The 25,767-nt window shown below is 50.4% G+C and overlaps 11 non-coding genes and 3 pseudogenes across 11 annotated transcripts; all 14 read right to left on the bottom strand.

The window, feature by feature from the left end:
• Positions 1 to 1,556: 1,556 nt before the first annotated feature.
• Positions 1,557 to 1,658, bottom strand: LOC142701745 (U2 spliceosomal RNA; annotated as a pseudogene).
• A 1,298-nt stretch (positions 1,659 to 2,956) lies between these two features.
• LOC142701722 (U2 spliceosomal RNA) lies at positions 2,957 to 3,147 on the bottom strand. Its single transcript, XR_012867047.1, has one exon. It is a non-coding gene; the product is annotated as a U2 spliceosomal RNA (small nuclear RNA).
• Positions 3,148 to 4,445: 1,298 nt separating this feature from the next.
• LOC142701721 (U2 spliceosomal RNA) lies at positions 4,446 to 4,636 on the bottom strand. Its single transcript, XR_012867046.1, has one exon. It is a non-coding gene; the product is annotated as a U2 spliceosomal RNA (small nuclear RNA).
• Positions 4,637 to 5,934: 1,298 nt separating this feature from the next.
• LOC142701742 (U2 spliceosomal RNA) lies at positions 5,935 to 6,108 on the bottom strand (annotated as a pseudogene).
• A 5,549-nt stretch (positions 6,109 to 11,657) lies between these two features.
• LOC142701744 (U2 spliceosomal RNA) lies at positions 11,658 to 11,759 on the bottom strand (annotated as a pseudogene).
• Positions 11,760 to 13,057: 1,298 nt separating this feature from the next.
• LOC142701720 (U2 spliceosomal RNA) lies at positions 13,058 to 13,248 on the bottom strand. Its single transcript, XR_012867045.1, has one exon. It is a non-coding gene; the product is annotated as a U2 spliceosomal RNA (small nuclear RNA).
• A 1,298-nt stretch (positions 13,249 to 14,546) lies between these two features.
• Positions 14,547 to 14,737, bottom strand: LOC142701719 (U2 spliceosomal RNA). Its single transcript, XR_012867044.1, has one exon. It is a non-coding gene; the product is annotated as a U2 spliceosomal RNA (small nuclear RNA).
• Positions 14,738 to 16,035: 1,298 nt separating this feature from the next.
• LOC142701717 (U2 spliceosomal RNA) lies at positions 16,036 to 16,226 on the bottom strand. Its single transcript, XR_012867043.1, has one exon. It is a non-coding gene; the product is annotated as a U2 spliceosomal RNA (small nuclear RNA).
• Positions 16,227 to 17,524: 1,298 nt separating this feature from the next.
• LOC142701716 (U2 spliceosomal RNA) lies at positions 17,525 to 17,715 on the bottom strand. The gene has a single exon (XR_012867042.1). It is a non-coding gene; the product is annotated as a U2 spliceosomal RNA (small nuclear RNA).
• Positions 17,716 to 19,013: 1,298 nt separating this feature from the next.
• Positions 19,014 to 19,204, bottom strand: LOC142701747 (U2 spliceosomal RNA). Its single transcript, XR_012867065.1, has one exon. It is a non-coding gene; the product is annotated as a U2 spliceosomal RNA (small nuclear RNA).
• Positions 19,205 to 20,502: 1,298 nt separating this feature from the next.
• LOC142701746 (U2 spliceosomal RNA) lies at positions 20,503 to 20,693 on the bottom strand. Its single transcript, XR_012867064.1, has one exon. It is a non-coding gene; the product is annotated as a U2 spliceosomal RNA (small nuclear RNA).
• A 1,297-nt stretch (positions 20,694 to 21,990) lies between these two features.
• LOC142701739 (U2 spliceosomal RNA) lies at positions 21,991 to 22,181 on the bottom strand. Its single transcript, XR_012867063.1, has one exon. It is a non-coding gene; the product is annotated as a U2 spliceosomal RNA (small nuclear RNA).
• Positions 22,182 to 23,479: 1,298 nt separating this feature from the next.
• Positions 23,480 to 23,670, bottom strand: LOC142701727 (U2 spliceosomal RNA). The gene has a single exon (XR_012867052.1). It is a non-coding gene; the product is annotated as a U2 spliceosomal RNA (small nuclear RNA).
• A 1,298-nt stretch (positions 23,671 to 24,968) lies between these two features.
• Positions 24,969 to 25,159, bottom strand: LOC142701715 (U2 spliceosomal RNA). Its single transcript, XR_012867041.1, has one exon. It is a non-coding gene; the product is annotated as a U2 spliceosomal RNA (small nuclear RNA).
• Between the last annotated feature and the right edge of the window lie 608 nt (positions 25,160 to 25,767).

Genomic DNA, 25,767 nt, shown 5'->3' with positions numbered 1-25,767 from the left:
GGATGGCACCTGAGAAGACAAGAGGGGGAAAAACCTCCAGGGAGAGGACTCCAGCAGCTGGAGGGGAAGATGTTAGTGCTGCTGGAGCTGGGGAGAAGGGAGGCTGGGTTGGGAGAGGTGCAGGTGACAGGACCACTGAGATGGGTGGGTAGGAGAAGGTGAGAGCCTCAGTGGGGGTGACAGGGGTTGGGGACGGGGGGGTGGGGAGGGCCGGGCGAGGGAGGGTGGGAAGGGTAGGGCGAGGGAGGGCCGGGAGAGGGGGGGGAGGGACTGTCGTCTTCTTACCATCCTTCTTTTTCCCGGTCTTCTGTGCCGCTGGAGCTCTGGCTGGGGCGGGGTTCCCTCTGGCTGGAGCTTTCGCTGCTACAGTTGCCCAGGATCGATCCCTCTTCGGGCAGTCCTTGTAAGAGTGGGCTGCTTGTCCGCAGAGGTTGCACATTGTCCGTTTCGGGCAGTCTTTGGTCTCGTGTCCTGTTACCCGGCAGTTCTTGCAGGCGTCCTCCTTGCAGTCCTTCACCGAATGACCCTTCTTGCTGCATCTCCTGCAGATCTGCGGCATGTCCGGGTAATAGATGAGGCCGTAGGAGTTGCCCAGCGAGAATGACTGGGGCAGGTGCTGGAGGCCGTCTTCCGCGCTCGAATCCTTGTTCAGTCGGACGATTACCGACCACTTGCCAGTCCAGAAGCCGAGTCCGTTCAGGATGTGGGTGGGTTCCCTCACCACTGTGCAGAACCGCTTCAGGAGCGTGGTGATGTCTTTGCCGGGGGTGTGTGGGTTCCGCATTGAGACCGTCACCCGCCTTTCCTCTCTTTGGACAGGGCAGTTGCCCACAAAGCGAGAGAAAGGGGATTCAGGCCTCGCCGCTTTCACCATCTCCCAGTACCTTCTGCAGATGTTGATCGAAGCGAAGGTCACGAAGAACATCCCGGTCATGAAGGCCTGGATGCTGATGGTCTCCGGCTTAGCGAAGCCCTGATCCAGGAGCATCTTCTGGCAGAACACTTCTTCCGTCATGTCCGGCACTCTCCCGTCCACCTCCTTGAGCTTCAGGGCCACCGTCTGCTTCATCCAGGGCTCCAGGGTTGGAGCAGCCTGGTTCGGCTTCCTGGTGGCCTGTTGGCTTGAGGAGGCTTCAGGAGGAGATGTCCTGGCCTGGGCCGGCTCACCTGGTCCATCAGCCTTCTCCTTCTGGGTGGCAGGGTTGCTGGTTGAGGCCATGGCTTCTTCCAGCTGTTCCTGTCGCTTGGGGAGGATCTTCGATAGCTCTTTCCCGAAGGGGGCGGAGCTATGCAAATCTTCTCCTTGCTGGCCGAGGTTCTTCCACGAAATTTCTTCCGCAGCGGTTCCTCGTCGAGCTTCTTCTTCTGCGGCCGAGCTTCTTCGAAGATCCCCTTCAGCAGCGGCTCTTCTCCGAAGTTCTCCTTCTTCTTCCCGGCAGCGATCTCCCGGAGCTTCTTCCCCGATGGCGGCTTCTCCCTTCTGGATCGTCGTCTTCGCTGGTTCTTCTCCGCAGTTCGTCGCCGGCTTCGTCTGGAACGCTCTTGGATCGCTAAGCTAGTGTTTATAGCCCCCAGTGGTTCTCCGAGCTATCTATCCTTACAAGGACTGATAAGAACAGATACTACACTTGATCTTAGCCAAAAGGCCGAGAAGCGATAACCCGAGCGGCCCTTGCCTTGCCCGAGCCTGTCCCATACTGCTGTTCACCCCTTGCAGCGATTCAGCCTACTCCTAGGCAATTCCATGGGGCCCTGCAGGCTCACACACATTTACAGCTACTAAGCGGGAGGTGAATAAAGGCCGGAGAGGAAGCCAGACAGGATTTGCTTCTTTTGCTTGCACCACAATGCAGTGCTGAAAGAGGAGGAATCTACATAAAAACGCCTTCCTGGCAACGCCCAAATGCCCTCCTGCCATGCAGATAAACACTGGCAGCGGCAGCAAGTGCATGCCCACAGCCACCCCTTGTTCCTTCACACCTTGTATCAGCTTTAATCCAGTCCTGTGCTGCCTGCTGAGCAGCACTGAACAACACTGCCTGGGCCCAGGCTTTTATCTCTGAGGCAGGCCCCATTATGATGTCAGAAAGCTGGCTCTGGAATCCTGAGGGCTCCACTATGACACGTGCAAAGTTCCGTCTGAACTTTATATAAGACTGTGAGGCTCAGTCAGTCACTCAGTGTTGCCTGAGAGGGCAACACTGCAACAGCCGGCCGCCAGGCTGTCTTTTTTTTGCACATTTATTTGCCTCCAGGAGGCCACAAGAGGGAGACAAGGGACTGCAAAATGGAAAATAGGCATCCACCAACTTTACAGACAACTTCTCTTTGCTCCTACAACCTCCATCCTTGCACAGTTTGTTATTCTTCCAGGTAACATAGTAACAAATCCAAATTGCTGCTCTCTTTGTAGGCAAGCAAGGGTTTGTTGCAACTGCAATTCTTACTTCTTCTTGAAATGTAGGGACGACAGTACATTCCATCACATCCACCTAGTGTACACAGGTAGGTCCATTGTGGCGGGTAGGCGGCTGGCTGCTTTAATGGCTGTTTGCTGTTCCCCTACTCCACTCCACTCCACTATTTGACTGTGGTGCTGCATCAATCAGTGGCTGGCTCAGGTGCAGCTCTTTAACTTACCTAGGAGGGAGGGAGGGAGGGAGGGAGGGCGGAGAGAAGACAAGGAAGGTGAATGAGCTGTTCCAATGTGAAATGCCGGAAACACAGAAACACAGAAGACACACACACACACACACACACACACACAACAAGAGGTGGCAATGTATTCATTAATTGCATTTAATAAATGAGCTCATTATCACACATGACTGTACAAATGCATTGTCCAACAGGTGTTGAAATAATGGGATTAAAAGGGGAGATCCCTTCAGAAAGACAGAAACAATGGCAAAGAGAAAAAACACTTTTGGAATCTGATTTTAGTCAACACATAAGGGAAGGGTGCACCGGTCCTGGAAATACTGCAATACCAGGTCAATGCGTGGAGTGGACAGAGCAAGCTCTATTTCCATCTCCCTGTTCTAAAAATCCATTTAATATATGGTCCCCAGATAGGGGACGTATCAGATATTAAACTGATAAGAACAGATACTACACTTGATCTTAGCCAAAAGGCCGAGAAGCGATAACCCGAGCGGCCCTTGCCTTGCCCGAGCCTGTCCCATACTGCTGTTCACCCCTTGCAGCGATTCAGCCTACTCCTAGGCAATTCCATGGGGCCCTGCAGGCTCACACACATTTACAGCTACTAAGCGGGAGGTGAATAAAGGCCGGAGAGGAAGCCAGACAGGATTTGCTTCTTTTGCTTGCACCACAATGCAGTGCTGAAAGAGGAGGAATCTACATAAAAACGCCTTCCTGGCAACGCCCAAATGCCCTCCTGCCATGCAGATAAACACTGGCAGCGGCAGCAAGTGCATGCCCACAGCCACCCCTTGTTCCTTCACACCTTGTATCAGCTTTAATCCAGTCCTGTGCTGCCTGCTGAGCAGCACTGAACAACACTGCCTGGGCCCAGGCTTTTATCTCTGAGGCAGGCCCCATTATGATGTCAGAAAGCTGGCTCTGGAATCCTGAGGGCTCCACTATGACACGTGCAAAGTTCCGTCTGAACTTTATATAAGACTGTGAGGCTCAGTCAGTCACTCAGTGTTGCCTGAGAGGGCAACACTGCAACAGCCGGCCGCCAGGCTGTCTTTTTTTTGCACATTTATTTGCCTCCAGGAGGCCACAAGAGGGAGACAAGGGACTGCAAAATGGAAAATAGGCATCCACCAACTTTACAGACAACTTCTCTTTGCTCCTACAACCTCCATCCTTGCACAGTTTGTTATTCTTCCAGGTAACATAGTAACAAATCCAAATTGCTGCTCTCTTTGTAGGCAAGCAAGGGTTTGTTGCAACTGCAATTCTTACTTCTTCTTGAAATGTAGGGACGACAGTACATTCCATCACATCCACCTAGTGTACACAGGTAGGTCCATTGTGGCGGGTAGGCGGCTGGCTGCTTTAATGGCTGTTTGCTGTTCCCCTACTCCACTCCACTCCACTATTTGACTGTGGTGCTGCATCAATCAGTGGCTGGCTCAGGTGCAGCTCTTTAACTTACCTAGGAGGGAGGGAGGGAGGGAGGGAGGGCGGAGAGAAGACAAGGAAGGTGAATGAGCTGTTCCAATGTGAAATGCCGGAAACACAGAAACACAGAAGACACACACACACACACACACACACACACAACAAGAGGTGGCAATGTATTCATTAATTGCATTTAATAAATGAGCTCATTATCACACATGACTGTACAAATGCATTGTCCAACAGGTGTTGAAATAATGGGATTAAAAGGGGAGATCCCTTCAGAAAGACAGAAACAATGGCAAAGAGAAAAAACACTTTTGGAATCTGATTTTAGTCAACACATAAGGGAAGGGTGCACCGGTCCTGGAAATACTGCAATACCAGGTCAATGCGTGGAGTGGACAGAGCAAGCTCTATTTCCATCTCCCTGTTCTAAAAATCCATTTAATATATGGTCCCCAGATAGGGGACGTATCAGATATTAAACTGATAAGAACAGATACTACACTTGATCTTAGCCAAAAGGCCGAGAAGCGATAACCCGAGCGGCCCTTGCCTTGCCCGAGCCTGTCCCATACTGCTGTTCACCCCTTGCAGCGATTCAGCCTACTCCTAGGCAATTCCATGGGGCCCTGCAGGCTCACACACATTTACAGCTACTAAGCGGGAGGTGAATAAAGGCCGGAGAGGAAGCCAGACAGGATTTGCTTCTTTTGCTTGCACCACAATGCAGTGCTGAAAGAGGAGGAATCTACATAAAAACGCCTTCCTGGCAACGCCCAAATGCCCTCCTGCCATGCAGATAAACACTGGCAGCGGCAGCAAGTGCATGCCCACAGCCACCCCTTGTTCCTTCACACCTTGTATCAGCTTTAATCCAGTCCTGTGCTGCCTGCTGAGCAGCACTGAACAACACTGCCTGGGCCCAGGCTTTTATCTCTGAGGCAGGCCCCATTATGATGTCAGAAAGCTGGCTCTGGAATCCTGAGGGCTCCACTATGACACGTGCAAAGTTCCGTCTGAACTTTATATAAGACTGTGAGGCTCAGTCAGTCACTCAGTGTTGCCTGAGAGGGCAACACTGCAACAGCCGGCCGCCAGGCTGTCTTTTTTTTGCACATTTATTTGCCTCCAGGAGGCCACAAGAGGGAGACAAGGGACTGCAAAATGGAAAATAGGCATCCACCAACTTTACAGACAACTTCTCTTTGCTCCTACAACCTCCATCCTTGCACAGTTTGTTATTCTTCCAGGTAACATAGTAACAAATCCAAATTGCTGCTCTCTTTGTAGGCAAGCAAGGGTTTGTTGCAACTGCAATTCTTACTTCTTCTTGAAATGTAGGGACGACAGTACATTCCATCACATCCACCTAGTGTACACAGGTAGGTCCATTGTGGCGGGTAGGCGGCTGGCTGCTTTAATGGCTGTTTGCTGTTCCCCTACTCCACTCCACTCCACTATTTGACTGTGGTGCTGCATCAATCAGTGGCTGGCTCAGGTGCAGCTCTTTAACTTACCTAGGAGGGAGGGAGGGAGGGAGGGAGGGCGGAGAGAAGACAAGGAAGGTGAATGAGCTGTTCCAATGTGAAATGCCGGAAACACAGAAACACAGAAGACACACACACACACACACACACACACACAACAAGAGGTGGCAATGTATTCATTAATTGCATTTAATAAATGAGCTCATTATCACACATGACTGTACAAATGCATTGTCCAACAGGTGTTGAAATAATGGGATTAAAAGGGGAGATCCCTTCAGAAAGACAGAAACAATGGCAAAGAGAAAAAACACTTTTGGAATCTGATTTTAGTCAACACATAAGGGAAGGGTGCACCGGTCCTGGAAATACTGCAATACCAGGTCAATGCGTGGAGTGGACAGAGCAAGCTCTATTTCCATCTCCCTGTTCTAAAAATCCATTTAATATATGGTCCCCAGATAGGGGACGTATCAGATATTAAACTGATAAGAACAGATTTTTGATTGAAAAATGCTTTATTGACAATCAATCGTCATCATACAAACATTACTGCGACACAGCGCAAGCCATGAAGCAGCAAATAATAAATAATAACAGTCGTCAAACATAACATGACAGTATAATACACAGTACAGGCTAGCCTATGCTATACATTACACCACATGCTACACTAACATTCTTGCATTCACTAAAGCCAAACAACAAAGCATTACAGACAAGTGATGGGATAGGGGAGTGGGTAGGAGGGGGTAGGGAAGGGGGAAATCACAGGCCCGAAGCTTTATTGAAAGACAACACACAAGAAGGGAGAGTGGGGGGAAGGGGAGTATCAGTCCTCTTCCTCATCGACGTCCGGGCTGTCCCAGGTGGAATAGTCTCTGAGCAGGCTGTGGATCAGCCTGCGGCAGTCCTGGACGGACACACTCTCTCTCCGCAAAATCAGACGGTTTCTGGCAAACCATATAGCGTCCTTAAAGCAGTTCATAAGGCGCCAGGCTTCCTGGATTGCTCCATCCGTGGTATTCCCAGGAAATAGTCCATAAAGTACCGAGCGGTACGACAGTCTGTTCCTGGGTACTGAGTCCTTGAGTTCATGTTCCAAGGCTTTCAACAGACCCTGTGCAAAGGGGCACTGCCAGAAAATGTGCAAAGATGTTTCCTCCGTGAAGGGGCACCTGGGGCAGTACCGGGTCTTGCACAGGTTGCGGGCATGCATGAATGACCTAAGAGGCAGTCCTCCCTGGATGGCCATCCATGAAATGTCCTTGTGCCCGTTGGTCAACCTGCCAGATGACACGTTAGTCCAAACAGTCTCCAACGTGTCGGCATGAAGCCCTGGAACAAACTCCAGTGAGTCCTTTGCTCTGATGTGCTTGTGGATCGTCTTAGGTTTCCACAAGTCGGGCTTAAGACCCTCCAGTTGATGCTCCCTCACAAACCGGACAACATCTCCGTAGAACCAGGGAGCGTGCCAGTTGTAAGGGAAGGAGCTGTCCCACTTGTCCCAGCCAAAACCTCGCCAGAGGGGAAGGAGGAAGTAGCGGGACATGGCCTTGCCCGCAGAGCCGTTTGCTGTCCTCAGAGTCCTACGAACACAGTCACATGCAAAAGCGATCCGCAGCAGAGTGGGAATGTCGGGTATACCCTTCCCACCTTTGCGGGGCTCCTTGTACATAACAGTCCGCTTTACTCTGTCCATTTTCGAGCCCCAGATGAAGCGAAACACAGTCCTGGTAATGGCCCTCGAGACCGTTGCAAGAGGGGGCCATGCCTGTGCAGTGTATTGTAGCACAGGCAAGACTTCGTTACGCAGGACCATTGCTTTGCCCTCAATAGTGAGTTGTCTGAGGCTCCACAGTCCGATCCTTTGGTTGACTTTGGCCAAGCGTTCTTCCCACGACTTTAGGGCTGCACCTTCCTTACCGAACCAGACTCCCAGAATTTTGATGAAGTCCGGCTTGATAGTAAAAGGGAAGGAGGCAGGAGAAGGCAGGTACCACTTTCCGAAGAGCATGGCTTCCGACTTCCCGCAGTTGACTTTTGCCCCTGAAGCGCGTCCGAACTCCTCGCAGGTCTGGACGAGTGCAGTCACCGAACTCTGGTCAGTGCAGAAGACGGTCACGTCGTCCATGTACAGCGAGCATTTGACCTCGAAGTGTCCTGGACCTGGTGCGGTGATCCCTCTGATCTCTCCATTCTGCCGGATAGCCTCTGCGAAGAGCTCTATAACACAAACAAAAAGGAGAGGTGAAAGAGGACAGCCTTGTCTAACCCCAGACGATACAGGAAAGGGGTCAGTCTTCCAGCCGTTCACCAGCACCGAGCTGTAAATGTCGCAATACATCAGGTTAACATACAAACAGAACAACCTGCCAAGCCGCAGCCTACGCAGAGCCTTACCCATGAATTCGTGAGAGACCCGGTCAAAAGCCTTCTCCTGATCCAGACTGACCAGGGCCGCGTGTGTACGGCGGCTTTGCATGTAATGCACCGTGTCCCTCACCAGGGCAAGACTGTCGGCCACCCTACGGCCAGGAATGCCGCAGGTTTGGTCCGATCCGATGATCCGTCCGATGACAACCTTCAGTCTGTTGGTCAATACTTTGGCGAGGATCTTGTAGTCCACGTTCAGGAGAGAGATGGGACGCCAGTTTTCCAGGTCACATCTCTCCCCCTTCCGCTTATACAAGATCGTGATCATGCCTTCTCTCAAGGACGGTGGCATTCTACCCTCCACCACCATCTCCTCATAGAGCTCCAGCAGGTCCGGACAGATCAAGTCCCCCAGCGCTACATAGAGCTCTGCTGGGAGACCATCACTGCCCGGGGTCCTGCCGGGTCTGAAGGATTTAGCGGCAGAGAGCAGTTCCTCCACCGTCAGGGGTACGTCCATAGCCTCCGTACCTGCAGGATCAAGATGATTAGTGATACCTGACAGGAATTTATCGGCGGCTTCGGGGTCAGTGGTTTTCCGGGAGTAGAGGCTTCGGTAGTAGTCTGTGACGACTCCCATCACCTCCTTCTTCCCAGAATGCATGTTTCCGGTCTCATCTCGGAGTTCCTTCAGGGGCGTGTGGCCGGCATGGAGTTTCCTGAAAAAGAACGAGTTACATTTCTCACCCTTCTCCAGGTTCTCCACCTTGGAACGAAAGACAATTCGCTTGGATTCCTCCTCAAAGTGCCCTTTCAGGCCCTTTTTGGCTTCCTCCAGCTCCTTCCTGACGTCCCAGCCACATTGAAGGAGGTCTTGCAGGGATCGCAGCTGACGCTGCATCTCTCTGAAGTCTCTCTTCCTCTCACACGCCTGTTGGCGACTTTTTGCCTGAAAGAAACAACGAAATTCAACTTTAACATATTCCCACCAGTCACAGGTTTTGTCAAAGAAAACTTTATCATTCCTCCAAACAATATAGGCGTCTCTAAGTTCCGCCAGTACCTCCTCTCTTTCCAGCAGGGCACAATTCAGCTTCCAGGAGCCAGGGCCGGGAGGAAAACCGTGGCCGATGGCACCCTGGAAGAGAATGGCCCTGTGGTCAGAGAAGAAGCAGGGGACCATGGAGTGCCCATGCTGCTTGACTGCCCGGGAGGTGAACACAAAGTCAATCCGAGAACGAAGTGAGCCATCGGGTCGGCTCCATGAATAGTTCACAGAGCCGATCCCCATGGAGCCCACAACGTCCTGCAAGGATGCTTCGGTTACCATCTCGATAAGCAGTTTGGAACTGACATCCAGCTTGATTGAAGTGCCGGAACTTCGTCCATCCTCTTCGATGGGGCAGTTGAAGTCCCCGGCCATCACCACTGCCCTAGTGGTGGCGAGCTGGGTCCGCAGGGTCTGGAATAGTTCCAGGCGCTCAGCCTTCATAGGGGGGGCGTACACGTTGATGAGCCTAATCGGCTCTCCTGCCCAGGAACCGTCTACGACCAACAAGCGGCCGCAGGCGAGCTCCTGGACAGAGTCAACAGTAAATACGCCTCCCCTAATCAGGATGGCAACCCCTGCAGACTTACAGTCGCCCCCACCAGACCAGTAGGACGGGCCATGGGTCCACTGCCTGGCCAGATGATGGTATGACCTGGAAGAGGGGAGAGTACATTCCTGCAGCATAAATACATCACTCGACTGCTTGGAAAGAAAAGTTAGCACCATCTGACATCTAGTCCTATCTCTAACACTCCTCACATTGAGGCTAAAGATGTTAAGTTTAGCAGCCATGGGGGAGAATAAAGAAGGTTAGTGCAAACGATACACCTTAGTTACCAGTCCGGTCGGGCGGATCCTCCTCGCCTGGCGGGTCCGAAAGATCCAGCAGGCCCTCTGACAGAAATTGTTCCAGGATTGTAGCCACCTGGATGTCTGTTGTGAAGTCGATGACCTCAGGTTCAGACACGAGTTCCTCCACCATCTGCTCCATTTCCTCCTGCTGCGCAAGGGAGTCTTCGCAGATTTCCACGACTTGTCGCTTTGAGGACTCAGCCGCTGGGCTGTCCCTCACCTTTCTCTTCCTCTGGATGGCACCTGAGGAGACAAGAGGGGGAAAATCCTCCAGGGAGAGGACTCCAGCAGCTGGAGGGGAAGATGTTAGTGCTGCTGGAGCTGGGGAGAAGGGAGGCTGGGTTGGGAGAGGTGCAGGTGACAGGACCACTGAGATGGGTGGGTAGGAGAAGGTGAGAGCCTCAGTGGGGGTGACAGGGGTTGGGGACGGGGGGGTGGGGAGGGCCGGGCGAGGGAGGGTGGGAAGGGTAGGGCGAGGGAGGGCCGGGAGGCGGGGGGGAGGGACTGTCGTCTTCTTACCATCCTTCTTATTCCCGGTCTTCTGCGCCGCTGGAGCTCTGGTTGGGGCGGGGTTCCCTCTGGCCGGAGCTTTCGCCGCTACAGTTGCCCAGGATCGATCCCTCTTCGGGCAGTCCTTGTAAGAGTGGGCTGCTTGTCCGCAGAGGTTGCACATTGTCCGTTTCGGGCAGTCTTTGGTCTCGTGTCCTGTTACCCGGCAGTTCTTGCAGGCGTCCTCCTTGCAGTCCTTCACCGAATGACCCTTCTTGCTGCATCTCCTGCAGATCTGCGGCATGTCCGGGTAGTAGATGAGGCCGTAGGAGTTGCCCAGCGAGAATGACTGGGGCAGGTGCTGGAGGCCGTCTTCCGCGCTCGAATCCTTGTTCAGTCGGACGATTACCGACCACTTGCCAGTCCAGAAGCCGAGTCCGTTCAGGATGTGGGTGGGTTCCCTCACCACTGTGCAGAACCGCTTCAGGAGCGTGGTGATGTCTTTGCCGGGGGTGTGTGGGTTCCGCATTGAGACCGTCACCCGCCTTTCCTCTCTTTGGACAGGGCAGTTGCCCACAAAGCGAGAGAAAGGGGATTCAGGCCTCGCCGCTTTCACCATCTCCCAGTACCTTCTGCAGATGTTGATCGAAGCAAAGGTCACGAAGAACATCCCGGTCATGAAGGCCTGGATGCTGATGGTCTCCGGCTTAGCGAAGCCCTGGTCCAGGAGCATCTTCTGGCAGAACACTTCTTCCGTCATGTCCGGCACTCTCCCGTCCACCTCCTTCAGCTTCAGGGCCACCGTCTGCTTCATCCAGGGCTCCAGGGTTGGAGCAGCCTGGTTCGGCTTCCTGGTGGCCTGTTGGCTTGAGGAGGCTTCAGGAGGAGATGTCCTGGCCTGGGTCGGCTCACCTGGTCCATCAGCCTTCTTCTTCTGGGTGGCAGGGTTGCTGGTTGAGGCCATGGCTTCTTCCAGCTGTTCCTGTCGCTTGGGGAGGATCTTCGATAGCTCTTTCCCGAAGGGGGCGGAGCTATGCAAATCTTCTCCTTGCTGGCCGAGGTTCTTCCACGAAATTTCTTCCGCAGCGGTTCCTCGTCGAGCTTCTTCTTCTGCGGCCGAGCTTCTTCGAAGATCCCCTTCAGCAGCGGCTCTTCTCCGAAGTTCTCCTTCTTCTTCCCGGCAGCGATCTCCCGGAGCTTCTTCCCCGATGGCGGCTTCTCCCTTCTGGATCGTCGTCTTCGCTGGTTCTTCTCCGCAGTTCGTCGCCGGCTTCGTCTGGAACGCTCTTGGATCGCTAAGCTAGTGTTTATAGCCCCCAGTGGTTCTCCGAGCTATCTATCCTTACAAGGACTGATAAGAACAGATACTACACTTGATCTTAGCCAAAAGGCCGAGAAGCGATAACCCGAGCGGCCCTTGCCTTGCCCGAGCCTGTCCCATACTGCTGTTCACCCCTTGCAGCGATTCAGCCTACTCCTAGGCAATTCCATGGGGCCCTGCAGGCTCACACACATTTACAGCTACTAAGCGGGAGGTGAATAAAGGCCGGAGAGGAAGCCAGACAGGATTTGCTTCTTTTGCTTGCACCACAATGCAGTGCTGAAAGAGGAGGAATCTACATAAAAACGCCTTCCTGGCAACGCCCAAATGCCCTCCTGCCATGCAGATAAACACTGGCAGCGGCAGCAAGTGCATGCCCACAGCCACCCCTTGTTCCTTCACACCTTGTATCAGCTTTAATCCAGTCCTGTGCTGCCTGCTGAGCAGCACTGAACAACACTGCCTGGGCCCAGGCTTTTATCTCTGAGGCAGGCCCCATTATGATGTCAGAAAGCTGGCTCTGGAATCCTGAGGGCTCCACTATGACACGTGCAAAGTTCCGTCTGAACTTTATATAAGACTGTGAGGCTCAGTCAGTCACTCAGTGTTGCCTGAGAGGGCAACACTGCAACAGCCGGCCGCCAGGCTGTCTTTTTTTTGCACATTTATTTGCCTCCAGGAGGCCACAAGAGGGAGACAAGGGACTGCAAAATGGAAAATAGGCATCCACCAACTTTACAGACAACTTCTCTTTGCTCCTACAACCTCCATCCTTGCACAGTTTGTTATTCTTCCAGGTAACATAGTAACAAATCCAAATTGCTGCTCTCTTTGTAGGCAAGCAAGGGTTTGTTGCAACTGCAATTCTTACTTCTTCTTGAAATGTAGGGACGACAGTACATTCCATCACATCCACCTAGTGTACACAGGTAGGTCCATTGTGGCGGGTAGGCGGCTGGCTGCTTTAATGGCTGTTTGCTGTTCCCCTACTCCACTCCACTCCACTATTTGACTGTGGTGCTGCATCAATCAGTGGCTGGCTCAGGTGCAGCTCTTTAACTTACCTAGGAGGGAGGGAGGGAGGGAGGGAGGGCGGAGAGAAGACAAGGAAGGTGAATGAGCTGTTCCAATGTGAAATGCCGGAAACACAGAAACACAGAAGACACACACACACACACACACACACACACAACAAGAGGTGGCAATGTATTCATTAATTGCATTTAATAAATGAGCTCATTATCACACATGACTGTACAAATGCATTGTCCAACAGGTGTTGAAATAATGGGATTAAAAGGGGAGATCCCTTCAGAAAGACAGAAACAATGGCAAAGAGAAAAAACACTTTTGGAATCTGATTTTAGTCAACACATAAGGGAAGGGTGCACCGGTCCTGGAAATACTGCAATACCAGGTCAATGCGTGGAGTGGACAGAGCAAGCTCTATTTCCATCTCCCTGTTCTAAAAATCCATTTAATATATGGTCCCCAGATAGGGGACGTATCAGATATTAAACTGATAAGAACAGATACTACACTTGATCTTAGCCAAAAGGCCGAGAAGCGATAACCCGAGCGGCCCTTGCCTTGCCCGAGCCTGTCCCATACTGCTGTTCACCCCTTGCAGCGATTCAGCCTACTCCTAGGCAATTCCATGGGGCCCTGCAGGCTCACACACATTTACAGCTACTAAGCGGGAGGTGAATAAAGGCCGGAGAGGAAGCCAGACAGGATTTGCTTCTTTTGCTTGCACCACAATGCAGTGCTGAAAGAGGAGGAATCTACATAAAAACGCCTTCCTGGCAACGCCCAAATGCCCTCCTGCCATGCAGATAAACACTGGCAGCGGCAGCAAGTGCATGCCCACAGCCACCCCTTGTTCCTTCACACCTTGTATCAGCTTTAATCCAGTCCTGTGCTGCCTGCTGAGCAGCACTGAACAACACTGCCTGGGCCCAGGCTTTTATCTCTGAGGCAGGCCCCATTATGATGTCAGAAAGCTGGCTCTGGAATCCTGAGGGCTCCACTATGACACGTGCAAAGTTCCGTCTGAACTTTATATAAGACTGTGAGGCTCAGTCAGTCACTCAGTGTTGCCTGAGAGGGCAACACTGCAACAGCCGGCCGCCAGGCTGTCTTTTTTTTGCACATTTATTTGCCTCCAGGAGGCCACAAGAGGGAGACAAGGGACTGCAAAATGGAAAATAGGCATCCACCAACTTTACAGACAACTTCTCTTTGCTCCTACAACCTCCATCCTTGCACAGTTTGTTATTCTTCCAGGTAACATAGTAACAAATCCAAATTGCTGCTCTCTTTGTAGGCAAGCAAGGGTTTGTTGCAACTGCAATTCTTACTTCTTCTTGAAATGTAGGGACGACAGTACATTCCATCACATCCACCTAGTGTACACAGGTAGGTCCATTGTGGCGGGTAGGCGGCTGGCTGCTTTAATGGCTGTTTGCTGTTCCCCTACTCCACTCCACTCCACTATTTGACTGTGGTGCTGCATCAATCAGTGGCTGGCTCAGGTGCAGCTCTTTAACTTACCTAGGAGGGAGGGAGGGAGGGAGGGAGGGCGGAGAGAAGACAAGGAAGGTGAATGAGCTGTTCCAATGTGAAATGCCGGAAACACAGAAACACAGAAGACACACACACACACACACACACACACACAACAAGAGGTGGCAATGTATTCATTAATTGCATTTAATAAATGAGCTCATTATCACACATGACTGTACAAATGCATTGTCCAACAGGTGTTGAAATAATGGGATTAAAAGGGGAGATCCCTTCAGAAAGACAGAAACAATGGCAAAGAGAAAAAACACTTTTGGAATCTGATTTTAGTCAACACATAAGGGAAGGGTGCACCGGTCCTGGAAATACTGCAATACCAGGTCAATGCGTGGAGTGGACAGAGCAAGCTCTATTTCCATCTCCCTGTTCTAAAAATCCATTTAATATATGGTCCCCAGATAGGGGACGTATCAGATATTAAACTGATAAGAACAGATACTACACTTGATCTTAGCCAAAAGGCCGAGAAGCGATAACCCGAGCGGCCCTTGCCTTGCCCGAGCCTGTCCCATACTGCTGTTCACCCCTTGCAGCGATTCAGCCTACTCCTAGGCAATTCCATGGGGCCCTGCAGGCTCACACACATTTACAGCTACTAAGCGGGAGGTGAATAAAGGCCGGAGAGGAAGCCAGACAGGATTTGCTTCTTTTGCTTGCACCACAATGCAGTGCTGAAAGAGGAGGAATCTACATAAAAACGCCTTCCTGGCAACGCCCAAATGCCCTCCTGCCATGCAGATAAACACTGGCAGCGGCAGCAAGTGCATGCCCACAGCCACCCCTTGTTCCTTCACACCTTGTATCAGCTTTAATCCAGTCCTGTGCTGCCTGCTGAGCAGCACTGAACAACACTGCCTGGGCCCAGGCTTTTATCTCTGAGGCAGGCCCCATTATGATGTCAGAAAGCTGGCTCTGGAATCCTGAGGGCTCCACTATGACACGTGCAAAGTTCCGTCTGAACTTTATATAAGACTGTGAGGCTCAGTCAGTCACTCAGTGTTGCCTGAGAGGGCAACACTGCAACAGCCGGCCGCCAGGCTGTCTTTTTTTTGCACATTTATTTGCCTCCAGGAGGCCACAAGAGGGAGACAAGGGACTGCAAAATGGAAAATAGGCATCCACCAACTTTACAGACAACTTCTCTTTGCTCCTACAACCTCCATCCTTGCACAGTTTGTTATTCTTCCAGGTAACATAGTAACAAATCCAAATTGCTGCTCTCTTTGTAGGCAAGCAAGGGTTTGTTGCAACTGCAATTCTTACTTCTTCTTGAAATGTAGGGACGACAGTACATTCCATCACATCCACCTAGTGTACACAGGTAGGTCCATTGTGGCGGGTAGGCGGCTGGCTGCTTTAATGGCTGTTTGCTGTTCCCCTACTCCACTCCACTCCACTATTTGACTGTGGTGCTGCATCAATCAGTGGCTGGCTCAGGTGCAGCTCTTTAACTTACCTAGGAGGGAGGGAGGGAGGGAGGGAGGGCGGAGAGAAGACAAGGAAGGTGAATGAGCTGTTCCAATGTGAAATGCCGGAAACACAGAAACACAGAAGACACACACACACACACACACACACACACAACAAGAGGTGGCAATGTATTCATTAATTGCATTTAATAAATGAGCTCATTATCACACATGACTGTACAAATGCATTGTCCAACAGGTGTTGAAATAATGGGATTAAAAGGGGAGATCCCTTCAGAAAGACAGAAACAATGGCAAAGAGAAAAAACACTTTTGGAATCTGATTTTAGTCAACACATAAGGGAAGGGTGCACCGGTCCTGGAAATACTGCAATACCAGGTCAATGCGTGGAGTGGACAGAGCAAGCTCTATTTCCATCTCCCTGTTCTAAAAATCCATTTAATATATGGTCCCCAGATAGGGGACGTATCAGATATTAAACTGATAAGAACAGATACTACACTTGATCTTAGCCAAAAGGCCGAGAAGCGATAACCCGAGCGGCCCTTGCCTTGCCCGAGCCTGTCCCATACTGCTGTTCACCCCTTGCAGCGATTCAGCCTACTCCTAGGCAATTCCATGGGGCCCTGCAGGCTCACACACATTTACAGCTACTAAGCGGGAGGTGAATAAAGGCCGGAGAGGAAGCCAGACAGGATTTGCTTCTTTTGCTTGCACCACAATGCAGTGCTGAAAGAGGAGGAATCTACATAAAAACGCCTTCCTGGCAACGCCCAAATGCCCTCCTGCCATGCAGATAAACACTGGCAGCGGCAGCAAGTGCATGCCCACAGCCACCCCTTGTTCCTTCACACCTTGTATCAGCTTTAATCCAGTCCTGTGCTGCCTGCTGAGCAGCACTGAACAACACTGCCTGGGCCCAGGCTTTTATCTCTGAGGCAGGCCCCATTATGATGTCAGAAAGCTGGCTCTGGAATCCTGAGGGCTCCACTATGACACGTGCAAAGTTCCGTCTGAACTTTATATAAGACTGTGAGGCTCAGTCAGTCACTCAGTGTTGCCTGAGAGGGCAACACTGCAACAGCCGGCCGCCAGGCTGTCTTTTTTTTGCACATTTATTTGCCTCCAGGAGGCCACAAGAGGGAGACAAGGGACTGCAAAATGGAAAATAGGCATCCACCAACTTTACAGACAACTTCTCTTTGCTCCTACAACCTCCATCCTTGCACAGTTTGTTATTCTTCCAGGTAACATAGTAACAAATCCAAATTGCTGCTCTCTTTGTAGGCAAGCAAGGGTTTGTTGCAACTGCAATTCTTACTTCTTCTTGAAATGTAGGGACGACAGTACATTCCATCACATCCACCTAGTGTACACAGGTAGGTCCATTGTGGCGGGTAGGCGGCTGGCTGCTTTAATGGCTGTTTGCTGTTCCCCTACTCCACTCCACTCCACTATTTGACTGTGGTGCTGCATCAATCAGTGGCTGGCTCAGGTGCAGCTCTTTAACTTACCTAGGAGGGAGGGAGGGAGGGAGGGAGGGCGGAGAGAAGACAAGGAAGGTGAATGAGCTGTTCCAATGTGAAATGCCGGAAACACAGAAACACAGAAGACACACACACACACACACACACACACACAACAAGAGGTGGCAATGTATTCATTAATTGCATTTAATAAATGAGCTCATTATCACACATGACTGTACAAATGCATTGTCCAACAGGTGTTGAAATAATGGGATTAAAAGGGGAGATCCCTTCAGAAAGACAGAAACAATGGCAAAGAGAAAAAACACTTTTGGAATCTGATTTTAGTCAACACATAAGGGAAGGGTGCACCGGTCCTGGAAATACTGCAATACCAGGTCAATGCGTGGAGTGGACAGAGCAAGCTCTATTTCCATCTCCCTGTTCTAAAAATCCATTTAATATATGGTCCCCAGATAGGGGACGTATCAGATATTAAACTGATAAGAACAGATACTACACTTGATCTTAGCCAAAAGGCCGAGAAGCGATAACCCGAGCGGCCCTTGCCTTGCCCGAGCCTGTCCCATACTGCTGTTCACCCCTTGCAGCGATTCAGCCTACTCCTAGGCAATTCCATGGGGCCCTGCAGGCTCACACACATTTACAGCTACTAAGCGGGAGGTGAATAAAGGCCGGAGAGGAAGCCAGACAGGATTTGCTTCTTTTGCTTGCACCACAATGCAGTGCTGAAAGAGGAGGAATCTACATAAAAACGCCTTCCTGGCAACGCCCAAATGCCCTCCTGCCATGCAGATAAACACTGGCAGCGGCAGCAAGTGCATGCCCACAGCCACCCCTTGTTCCTTCACACCTTGTATCAGCTTTAATCCAGTCCTGTGCTGCCTGCTGAGCAGCACTGAACAACACTGCCTGGGCCCAGGCTTTTATCTCTGAGGCAGGCCCCATTATGATGTCAGAAAGCTGGCTCTGGAATCCTGAGGGCTCCACTATGACACGTGCAAAGTTCCGTCTGAACTTTATATAAGACTGTGAGGCTCAGTCAGTCACTCAGTGTTGCCTGAGAGGGCAACACTGCAACAGCCGGCCGCCAGGCTGTCTTTTTTTTGCACATTTATTTGCCTCCAGGAGGCCACAAGAGGGAGACAAGGGACTGCAAAATGGAAAATAGGCATCCACCAACTTTACAGACAACTTCTCTTTGCTCCTACAACCTCCATCCTTGCACAGTTTGTTATTCTTCCAGGTAACATAGTAACAAATCCAAATTGCTGCTCTCTTTGTAGGCAAGCAAGGGTTTGTTGCAACTGCAATTCTTACTTCTTCTTGAAATGTAGGGACGACAGTACATTCCATCACATCCACCTAGTGTACACAGGTAGGTCCATTGTGGCGGGTAGGCGGCTGGCTGCTTTAATGGCTGTTTGCTGTTCCCCTACTCCACTCCACTCCACTATTTGACTGTGGTGCTGCATCAATCAGTGGCTGGCTCAGGTGCAGCTCTTTAACTTACCTAGGAGGGAGGGAGGGAGGGAGGGAGGGCGGAGAGAAGACAAGGAAGGTGAATGAGCTGTTCCAATGTGAAATGCCGGAAACACAGAAACACAGAAGACACACACACACACACACACACACACACAACAAGAGGTGGCAATGTATTCATTAATTGCATTTAATAAATGAGCTCATTATCACACATGACTGTACAAATGCATTGTCCAACAGGTGTTGAAATAATGGGATTAAAAGGGGAGATCCCTTCAGAAAGACAGAAACAATGGCAAAGAGAAAAAACACTTTTGGAATCTGATTTTAGTCAACACATAAGGGAAGGGTGCACCGGTCCTGGAAATACTGCAATACCAGGTCAATGCGTGGAGTGGACAGAGCAAGCTCTATTTCCATCTCCCTGTTCTAAAAATCCATTTAATATATGGTCCCCAGATAGGGGACGTATCAGATATTAAACTGATAAGAACAGATACTACACTTGATCTTAGCCAAAAGGCCGAGAAGCGATAACCCGAGCGGCCCTTGCCTTGCCCGAGCCTGTCCCATACTGCTGTTCACCCCTTGCAGCGATTCAGCCTACTCCTAGGCAATTCCATGGGGCCCTGCAGGCTCACACACATTTACAGCTACTAAGCGGGAGGTGAATAAAGGCCGGAGAGGAAGCCAGACAGGATTTGCTTCTTTTGCTTGCACCACAATGCAGTGCTGAAAGAGGAGGAATCTACATAAAAACGCCTTCCTGGCAACGCCCAAATGCCCTCCTGCCATGCAGATAAACACTGGCAGCGGCAGCAAGTGCATGCCCACAGCCACCCCTTGTTCCTTCACACCTTGTATCAGCTTTAATCCAGTCCTGTGCTGCCTGCTGAGCAGCACTGAACAACACTGCCTGGGCCCAGGCTTTTATCTCTGAGGCAGGCCCCATTATGATGTCAGAAAGCTGGCTCTGGAATCCTGAGGGCTCCACTATGACACGTGCAAAGTTCCGTCTGAACTTTATATAAGACTGTGAGGCTCAGTCAGTCACTCAGTGTTGCCTGAGAGGGCAACACTGCAACAGCCGGCCGCCAGGCTGTCTTTTTTTTGCACATTTATTTGCCTCCAGGAGGCCACAAGAGGGAGACAAGGGACTGCAAAATGGAAAATAGGCATCCACCAACTTTACAGACAACTTCTCTTTGCTCCTACAACCTCCATCCTTGCACAGTTTGTTATTCTTCCAGGTAACATAGTAACAAATCCAAATTGCTGCTCTCTTTGTAGGCAAGCAAGGGTTTGTTGCAACTGCAATTCTTACTTCTTCTTGAAATGTAGGGACGACAGTACATTCCATCACATCCACCTAGTGTACACAGGTAGGTCCATTGTGGCGGGTAGGCGGCTGGCTGCTTTAATGGCTGTTTGCTGTTCCCCTACTCCACTCCACTCCACTATTTGACTGTGGTGCTGCATCAATCAGTGGCTGGCTCAGGTGCAGCTCTTTAACTTACCTAGGAGGGAGGGAGGGAGGGAGGGAGGGCGGAGAGAAGACAAGGAAGGTGAATGAGCTGTTCCAATGTGAAATGCCGGAAACACAGAAACACAGAAGACACACACACACACACACACACACACACAACAAGAGGTGGCAATGTATTCATTAATTGCATTTAATAAATGAGCTCATTATCACACATGACTGTACAAATGCATTGTCCAACAGGTGTTGAAATAATGGGATTAAAAGGGGAGATCCCTTCAGAAAGACAGAAACAATGGCAAAGAGAAAAAACACTTTTGGAATCTGATTTTAGTCAACACATAAGGGAAGGGTGCACCGGTCCTGGAAATACTGCAATACCAGGTCAATGCGTGGAGTGGACAGAGCAAGCTCTATTTCCATCTCCCTGTTCTAAAAATCCATTTAATATATGGTCCCCAGATAGGGGACGTATCAGATATTAAACTGATAAGAACAGATACTACACTTGATCTTAGCCAAAAGGCCGAGAAGCGATAACCCGAGCGGCCCTTGCCTTGCCCGAGCCTGTCCCATACTGCTGTTCACCCCTTGCAGCGATTCAGCCTACTCCTAGGCAATTCCATGGGGCCCTGCAGGCTCACACACATTTACAGCTACTAAGCGGGAGGTGAATAAAGGCCGGAGAGGAAGCCAGACAGGATTTGCTTCTTTTGCTTGCACCACAATGCAGTGCTGAAAGAGGAGGAATCTACATAAAAACGCCTTCCTGGCAACGCCCAAATGCCCTCCTGCCATGCAGATAAACACTGGCAGCGGCAGCAAGTGCATGCCCACAGCCACCCCTTGTTCCTTCACACCTTGTATCAGCTTTAATCCAGTCCTGTGCTGCCTGCTGAGCAGCACTGAACAACACTGCCTGGGCCCAGGCTTTTATCTCTGAGGCAGGCCCCATTATGATGTCAGAAAGCTGGCTCTGGAATCCTGAGGGCTCCACTATGACACGTGCAAAGTTCCGTCTGAACTTTATATAAGACTGTGAGGCTCAGTCAGTCACTCAGTGTTGCCTGAGAGGGCAACACTGCAACAGCCGGCCGCCAGGCTGTCTTTTTTTTGCACATTTATTTGCCTCCAGGAGGCCACAAGAGGGAGACAAGGGACTGCAAAATGGAAAATAGGCATCCACCAACTTTACAGACAACTTCTCTTTGCTCCTACAACCTCCATCCTTGCACAGTTTGTTATTCTTCCAGGTAACATAGTAACAAATCCAAATTGCTGCTCTCTTTGTAGGCAAGCAAGGGTTTGTTGCAACTGCAATTCTTACTTCTTCTTGAAATGTAGGGACGACAGTACATTCCATCACATCCACCTAGTGTACACAGGTAGGTCCATTGTGGCGGGTAGGCGGCTGGCTGCTTTAATGGCTGTTTGCTGTTCCCCTACTCCACTCCACTCCACTATTTGACTGTGGTGCTGCATCAATCAGTGGCTGGCTCAGGTGCAGCTCTTTAACTTACCTAGGAGGGAGGGAGGGAGGGAGGGAGGGCGGAGAGAAGACAAGGAAGGTGAATGAGCTGTTCCAATGTGAAATGCCGGAAACACAGAAACACAGAAGACACACACACACACACACACACACACACAACAAGAGGTGGCAATGTATTCATTAATTGCATTTAATAAATGAGCTCATTATCACACATGACTGTACAAATGCATTGTCCAACAGGTGTTGAAATAATGGGATTAAAAGGGAGATCCCTTCAGAAAGACAGAAACAATGGCAAAGAGAAAAAACACTTTTGGAATCTGATTTTAGTCAACACATAAGGGAAGGGTGCACCGGTCCTGGAAATACTGCAATACCAGGTCAATGCGTGGAGTGGACAGAGCAAGCTCTATTTCCATCTCCCTGTTCTAAAAATCCATTTAATATATGGTCCCCAGATAGGGGACGTATCAGATATTAAACTGATAAGAACAGATACTACACTTGATCTTAGCCAAAAGGCCGAGAAGCGATAACCCGAGCGGCCCTTGCCTTGCCCGAGCCTGTCCCATACTGCTGTTCACCCCTTGCAGCGATTCAGCCTACTCCTAGGCAATTCCATGGGGCCCTGCAGGCTCACACACATTTACAGCTACTAAGCGGGAGGTGAATAAAGGCCGGAGAGGAAGCCAGACAGGATTTGCTTCTTTTGCTTGCACCACAATGCAGTGCTGAAAGAGGAGGAATCTACATAAAAACGCCTTCCTGGCAACGCCCAAATGCCCTCCTGCCATGCAGATAAACACTGGCAGCGGCAGCAAGTGCATGCCCACAGCCACCCCTTGTTCCTTCACACCTTGTATCAGCTTTAATCCAGTCCTGTGCTGCCTGCTGAGCAGCACTGAACAACACTGCCTGGGCCCAGGCTTTTATCTCTGAGGCAGGCCCCATTATGATGTCAGAAAGCTGGCTCTGGAATCCTGAGGGCTCCACTATGACACGTGCAAAGTTCCGTCTGAACTTTATATAAGACTGTGAGGCTCAGTCAGTCACTCAGTGTTGCCTGAGAGGGCAACACTGCAACAGCCGGCCGCCAGGCTGTCTTTTTTTTGCACATTTATTTGCCTCCAGGAGGCCACAAGAGGGAGACAAGGGACTGCAAAATGGAAAATAGGCATCCACCAACTTTACAGACAACTTCTCTTTGCTCCTACAACCTCCATCCTTGCACAGTTTGTTATTCTTCCAGGTAACATAGTAACAAATCCAAATTGCTGCTCTCTTTGTAGGCAAGCAAGGGTTTGTTGCAACTGCAATTCTTACTTCTTCTTGAAATGTAGGGACGACAGTACATTCCATCACATCCACCTAGTGTACACAGGTAGGTCCATTGTGGCGGGTAGGCGGCTGGCTGCTTTAATGGCTGTTTGCTGTTCCCCTACTCCACTCCACTCCACTATTTGACTGTGGTGCTGCATCAATCAGTGGCTGGCTCAGGTGCAGCTCTTTAACTTACCTAGGAGGGAGGGAGGGAGGGAGGGAGGGCGGAGAGAAGACAAGGAAGGTGAATGAGCTGTTCCAATGTGAAATGCCGGAAACACAGAAACACAGAAGACACACACACACACACACACACACACACAACAAGAGGTGGCAATGTATTCATTAATTGCATTTAATAAATGAGCTCATTATCACACATGACTGTACAAATGCATTGTCCAACAGGTGTTGAAATAATGGGATTAAAAGGGGAGATCCCTTCAGAAAGACAGAAACAATGGCAAAGAGAAAAAACACTTTTGGAATCTGATTTTAGTCAACACATAAGGGAAGGGTGCACCGGTCCTGGAAATACTGCAATACCAGGTCAATGCGTGGAGTGGACAGAGCAAGCTCTATTTCCATCTCCCTGTTCTAAAAATCCATTTAATATATGGTCCCCAGATAGGGGACGTATCAGATATTAAACTGATAAGAACAGATACTACACTTGATCTTAGCCAAAAGGCCGAGAAGCGATAACCCGAGCGGCCCTTGCCTTGCCCGAGCCTGTCCCATACTGCTGTTCACCCCTTGCAGCGATTCAGCCTACTCCTAGGCAATTCCATGGGGCCCTGCAGGCTCACACACATTTACAGCTACTAAGCGGGAGGTGAATAAAGGCCGGAGAGGAAGCCAGACAGGATTTGCTTCTTTTGCTTGCACCACAATGCAGTGCTGAAAGAGGAGGAATCTACATAAAAACGCCTTCCTGGCAACGCCCAAATGCCCTCCTGCCATGCAGATAAACACTGGCAGCGGCAGCAAGTGCATGCCCACAGCCACCCCTTGTTCCTTCACACCTTGTATCAGCTTTAATCCAGTCCTGTGCTGCCTGCTGAGCAGCACTGAACAACACTGCCTGGGCCCAGGCTTTTATCTCTGAGGCAGGCCCCATTATGATGTCAGAAAGCTGGCTCTGGAATCCTGAGGGCTCCACTATGACACGTGCAAAGTTCCGTCTGAACTTTATATAAGACTGTGAGGCTCAGTCAGTCACTCAGTGTTGCCTGAGAGGGCAACACTGCAACAGCCGGCCGCCAGGCTGTCTTTTTTTTGCACATTTATTTGCCTCCAGGAGGCCACAAGAGGGAGACAAGGGACTGCAAAATGGAAAATAGGCATCCACCAACTTTACAGACAACTTCTCTTTGCTCCTACAACCTCCATCCTTGCACAGTTTGTTATTCTTCCAGGTAACATAGTAACAAATCCAAATTGCTGCTCTCTTTGTAGGCAAGCAAGGGTTTGTTGCAACTGCAATTCTTACTTCTTCTTGAAATGTAGGGACGACAGTACATTCCATCACATCCACCTAGTGTACACAGGTAGGTCCATTGTGGCGGGTAGGCGGCTGGCTGCTTTAATGGCTGTTTGCTGTTCCCCTACTCCACTCCACTCCACTATTTGACTGTGGTGCTGCATCAATCAGTGGCTGGCTCAGGTGCAGCTCTTTAACTTACCTAGGAGGGAGGGAGGGAGGGAGGGAGGGCGGAGAGAAGACAAGGAAGGTGAATGAGCTGTTCCAATGTGAAATGCCGGAAACACAGAAACACAGAAGACACACACACACACACACACACACACACAACAAGAGGTGGCAATGTATTCATTAATTGCATTTAATAAATGAGCTCATTATCACACATGACTGTACAAATGCATTGTCCAACAGGTGTTGAAATAATGGGATTAAAAGGGGAGATCCCTTCAGAAAGACAGAAACAATGGCAAAGAGAAAAAACACTTTTGGAATCTGATTTTAGTCAACACATAAGGGAAGGGTGCACCGGTCCTGGAAATACTGCAATACCAGGTCAATGCGTGGAGTGGACAGAGCAAGCTCTATTTCCATCTCCCTGTTCTAAAAATCCATTTAATATATGGTCCCCAGATAGGGGACGTATCAGATATTAAACTGATAAGAACAGATACTACACTTGATCTTAGCCAAAAGGCCGAGAAGCGATAACCCGAGCGGCCCTTGCCTTGCCCGAGCCTGTCCCATACTGCTGTTCACCCCTTGCAGCGATTCAGCCTACTCCTAGGCAATTCCATGGGGCCCTGCAGGCTCACACACATTTACAGCTACTAAGCGGGAGGTGAATAAAGGCCGGAGAGGAAGCCAGACAGGATTTGCTTCTTTTGCTTGCACCACAATGCAGTGCTGAAAGAGGAGGAATCTACATAAAAACGCCTTCCTGGCAACGCCCAAATGCCCTCCTGCCATGCAGATAAACACTGGCAGCGGCAGCAAGTGCATGCCCACAGCCACCCCTTGTTCCTTCACACCTTGTATCAGCTTTAATCCAGTCCTGTGCTGCCTGCTGAGCAGCACTGAACAACACTGCCTGGGCCCAGGCTTTTATCTCTGAGGCAGGCCCCATTATGATGTCAGAAAGCTGGCTCTGGAATCCTGAGGGCTCCACTATGACACGTGCAAAGTTCCGTCTGAACTTTATATAAGACTGTGAGGCTCAGTCAGTCACTCAGTGTTGCCTGAGAGGGCAACACTGCAACAGCCGGCCGCCAGGCTGTCTTTTTTTTGCACATTTATTTGCCTCCAGGAGGCCACAAG

The sequence above is a fragment of the Rhinoderma darwinii genome, unplaced genomic scaffold (genome assembly GCF_050947455.1).
Source record: "Rhinoderma darwinii isolate aRhiDar2 unplaced genomic scaffold, aRhiDar2.hap1 Scaffold_2183, whole genome shotgun sequence".
NCBI classification, from domain to species: Eukaryota; Metazoa; Chordata; class Amphibia; order Anura; family Rhinodermatidae; genus Rhinoderma; species Rhinoderma darwinii.
The sequence above is the reverse complement of the archived record's forward strand: the minus strand, read 5'-3'. Positions and strand labels throughout refer to the sequence as shown.